This window comes from Alligator sinensis, unplaced genomic scaffold (genome assembly GCF_000455745.1).
Source record: "Alligator sinensis unplaced genomic scaffold, ASM45574v1 scaffold107_3, whole genome shotgun sequence".
Classification (NCBI taxonomy): Eukaryota; Metazoa; Chordata; order Crocodylia; family Alligatoridae; genus Alligator; species Alligator sinensis.
The window spans coordinates 632,605-637,480 of record NW_005842578.1 but is presented as its reverse complement, the minus strand read 5'-3'; positions in this window follow the sequence as shown (position 1 = coordinate 637,480).

The window sequence follows — 4,876 nt, the reverse complement described above, 5'->3', positions numbered from 1 at the left end:
CCTCCAGCAGGTATTCCACGTCCCCACCCCCCCCCCGCCGCCCGGCCCAAGCAAAACTCACCTGATCCGCCTGGCCGTGCCCATGCCAAGCCCCCGGGAAGCTGGGGCTGGGCTGCCTGGGGCTGGCACGGCCCCGCCACCTGCCTCCCTCCAGATGCCCTGGTGTGGGGCACAAGGGAGGCCTGAGCTGGGCCCTGGGGTTGGGGTCACAGAGCCCCCTCTGCCTGCCTGGCAGGCGTGCGAGGGTGTGAGGGCGTATGCCTGCATGTGCACACAGGCAGCTACATGGGTGAATCTCAGCATGCCCGGGACTGGATGCGTGTGCATGTCTGGAATAACATGCAAACGTGCAGCTGTGTGATGAGGTGTGTGTGGATGTGAGTGTAAGCCACATGTGTGCTGAGCAGGGTGTGACAATGGGGGTGCCTGTGTGTGATGGCGTGAGCATGCAGACATCCCTGGGGAACTCAGGGTATGCACGCGTGCACACATATACACACACATGTGTGTGCCCGGATGTGCATGAGCACACGAGTGGGATTACAGTTGTGTGTGACTGCATGGAGGCATGCAGATGTGTGCATGACCACGTGCGTGTGTGTAAGCCCACATGCCTGTCACTCTATGAGTGGGTGTGTGGAAGCCCACAAGCGTGTAGTGGGGCCACTCTGCACAGGTGTGTGTGCACAAGCACGTCCATCTGTGAGCCATGGCACCCCAGCTGCCAACCCCATGGCCCGTGGCAGCCCCAGGGGTGGGCATGGGGGGCTCCCTGGGCACCTGCTGGGCCTGGTGCTGTCCTGCCCCACAGATCCGGGGCGGACCCGGGCGGGCGGGCGGTGGGGCTTGATGCAGCTGGCTCAGGCGCGCCCCAGGGCTTGGCTGGGTCCCCATGGCAGGCGGGGCCCGGTCACACGCAGGTTCCCTGGGGAGCGGGGCCAGGCGTGTCCGGGTCCCGGGCGTTCCCCAGGATCCCTGTGTTTGCCCTCGTGCCCGCGGGGAGGGGCCTGGCAGGGAGCAGTCGGCTGCGGCTGGGAAGGCCCTGGGGCACAGAGCCCATGGGGCGGGGGAGGATGGGGGGGCATTCCCACACCCCCCTTGGATAACTGTGGAGGCAGGGCAGAGACATGGGCACCTCCACCACTGTCCTGCCCTGTCCCCCCCAGCTCAGACCAGGAGGGAAACTGGGATGACCAGCCCAGGGCTGGGGTGGGGCACACACTCTGGGAGGGCATTGGGAGCTGCATGTCCCAGGGGCCTCTGGGCGTCCGTCATGGTGTCACAGCACAAAGAAGGTCAGGGGTGCAAGTGTGGACGACTGTCACTGTCCTGGGGCCTCTGGGCGCCTATCATGGTATCACAGCACAAGGGTGGGGGTGTTCATATGTGTGCATGTGTGCGTCATTGCCCTGGCTGCCTGTCACAGTATCCCAGCAGAAGGGGATACACATGTGTGTATGTATGCGTGTGCATCACTGCCTGTGTCCGAGTCCCAGCTGGTGTATCAGTGTCTTGGTGTGTCTGTTTCACAGCAGGCATGTGAGTGTATGCGTGTGTGTCTGTGAGTGCTTTGCAGCATGCGTGTCGATGTGTGTTGGGTCCCAGCAGGTGTGTTGGGGTCTTGCTGTGTGTGGCTGTGGGTGTAGCTGTGCGTGTCGGTGTCTCTGTGGGTGTGTCAGAGTTTCTGTGGACCGGTGCCAGTTTCTGCATGTGTGTGCTGGTGTCTCATGGGGTCCGCAGGTCTCCCTGTCCCATGGGGTGTCAACGTGCATGTGTGTATGTGTAAGTGCAGGTGCCAGTCGGTGCGCGGGGGGGGGGGGGGGGGGGGGGGGGTGTCAGTGTCCCCGTGCATCTTTCTGTAGGGTGTCTGCATGGCTCCATGCCTCATGGTGTGTCACTTGCCCGTGTGTGCGTGTGCCCCCTGGGGAGGGGGATGCATCTGTGTCTCCACGTGCATGTGCCCCCAGGGGTGTCAACATGTGTGTCTGCATGTTTGCATGCATGTGTTTCAGTGTCTATGTCTCCATACACAGGTGTGCTCTTGGGGTGTTGGTGTCTCAGAGTGCATGCATGCATGCATGTGTGCCAGGGTGTCAAGGTGCATGTCTATGTTTGTCCATGTGTGCTGGTGTCTTAGTGTGTGGTGGCGTGTCTGCTTATCTCTGTGGGTGATCCATCTGGTGCAATGTCCATGTCTCCATGTGTGTGCCCATGGGGTGTCAGTGTGTGCGTGCACATGTGTGTGTCCAGGTCTCCCTGTGTGCACCCCTCCTGGCTGCCAGCACGCATGGGCACATGCCTCTGTGTGCATGCCTGGGGGGGGAGGGGGGGGGTGCTGCACGTCTGTGAGTGCCCAGGGTTGTGCCTGGGCGCTCCGCTCCCCCTGGCCGGCGGCACTGCTGTGTCCCAGCCATGCCCGCCCCGGTGCCCTGTACTTTTCCACTCCTGGCCACGGTGTGTTTTCCTTTCCAGCCGGGCCGCCGGCCCCTCCTCGCTGGCCCCCGCCCACCCCAGCAGGCCCCGATGCTGCCGCGGGCTGTGGCGAGCAGGCTGGCCCGGGGCTGCAACGCCCGAGGAGGACTGCGGCCGGGCTGGGTGGAGTGGGGTGAAGCCAGGTCCGATAAATTTAGCAGCAGCTCTGACCTGGGGGGATTGTGGGTGGGCTGGGATGAAGCTGTCAGGGGGAAGAGGCAAGGCTTGGGGTCAAACCTTCTCAACCTCCAGGGACATCTGAGCCAGACTCAATGCATAGGCATTTGCACTAGTGCAAAGCGAGTGTGAAACACGAACAGAGCCGCAGCACAGCCTGGAGCCTAGTCGCACCCCTCACAGCCCTTCCCATGGGGGTAGCACCCGGGGGCACCCCATGGAGCTTTGCAGAGCCCCGGCATGGACCCAGCCTGCAGTGACCTGACCCCCTCCGGCAGGGGGTGCCGTGCCCGCCCCGGGCGTGCCCTTGGCTGACGGCAGGGGCAGGTGGGGCTGGTCTCGCGCCCGGGCGAGGCCACATGTCGCAAGCGCACCAGGATGCCGGTTCCTGCTCAGGGATTTACAGCTCCTGACCGCAGCTCTGCCAGGTCGCAGCTGCCCCCCACCCCCGCCCCGCAGCCCAGAGCCTGGGAACAGCCGAGACTTGCCCAAGCCAGCCAGGAAACGGGCTCGCCGCACCGACCAGGGCAGGGCCTGGTGCCAGGCGCTGCATAGGTGCGAAGAGAGCTCATGGCGGGAAATTGAGGCACAGAGCAGGGTGGCGACTCGCTCTGGGTGATCCGGGGGCCCGTGGCAGTGGGTAGGCCCCTTGGATATTGATGCAAAGCCCCGAGCCATGGAGGGGTGGTCCTAGCCAAAGACCCCCCCTGTGGGGCACGGGGCACCTACAGCCCTGCTGCTCCAGCCAGGCTGGGCCCCAGTGCAGAGCTGTGTGCCCGGGGGGTTGTGCCCACCTCCAAACTGCCCCTTGCTACATCTCCTCCTGGGGAGAATTGAGGGGCTGGGGGCTGTGTCCTGCCCCTGGCCGGCTCACTGGAAGCCAGGAGGTGCCTGGGATGGGCTCAGCCCAACCTTTCTAGCCTGGTAGCACTGACACAGCTGAAACAAGCTGGGCAGCGTGTGGGAGGGGGGCTTGGACATTGCATATGGGAGGGGGCAGTCCCTACTGAAGGGACAGCCAGGGGCACCCCGGGAGGCGTGAGCCAAGGGTGCGAGGGGTGCACAGAGGGCATCCTCAGGTGAGCTGGAAGGGCCCCCTGTAGACTCAGGCTGCGGAGCCAAGCAGAGCCTGTCACCCGCCAGGTGAATCCCCCCAGGAGACCCCAGGCCTCCCCCGTGCCCACCTAATAGATCCCAGTCCGTCTACCCCCAATTGCAGATCTCCAGCTGACACCCCTCCTGATACTAGATCCCTGTCCCCTGCAGAACCTACCCCCTCGCCGGCGGACCCCGGATCAGCCCAGCCGAGCTGTGGCACCCCACCCCGCCGGCCCCGCAGCCCCAGCCCTCTGGAAGGTGATGAATGACCTTTTCAGGCTCCGGAGCACAGGAAATCCATGTGCTGGGAGCCGGGGGAGCTGGCCGCGAAGGGAGGGAGGGAGGAGGGGAGGCCGAGCGCAGAGGGGCCCCGCCGGGGCCAGGCCCAGCAGCACCACAGACCGCAGCCTTCTGGCGATGCCCCAGCACCAGCACCAGCACCAGCCAGCCTCGGGCCCTGCCCCGCATGGCAGAGAGCCCCGATGCGTGCCTGCCCCGCGCCAGCGCAGGGGCCGGGCTGCTGGGCATACCCTGCAGTCAGGGAAACTGAGGCTCCCCGAGAGGAGCGTGGTGCTGCAGCCACTAGCGGGCAGGGGCAGAGCCAAGGGGAGAGCCCGGGAGTCCTCAGCTCTGGTTTCCCCTCCAGTATATCCTGGTCTGCTGCCCTGCTCTCACCATTAGGTCTCATTCCCTCCCTGCCCTGCAAATAGGACCCCGGAGCCCTGCCCCCCCGGCAGCACCCCTGCCCATCACCGCTCCGGGGAGCTGGTTCTTCCTGGCCCCGACCGGGGGGCCGCGGGAGCCGGGCAGTATCTGGAGGCCGTTGTGGGACCCACGTTCACTCCCGGACCCTTCCCCCAGCTCCTGCAGGGACCCCCACCTCATTTCTAACCCCACTCCCCTTGCTCTGTGTCTGCGGCACGCTTGCTCGGGGGGCCCAGCTCTGCCCCCCAGGCCGGGGCGGGGCACACCTGAGGGGCAGCAGGATGCCTGGGAAAGAGGCCCGGGGTGCACCCCTGGGGGTGGGGGGCGGCAGGGCCGCTGTCCCTGGCAGAGCAGCTGGGGCCGGGGGGGTTGGTCTGGGGGGGCGGCCGCGGAGCCGCTGCGTCACAGAGGGGCTTTCTGCTGC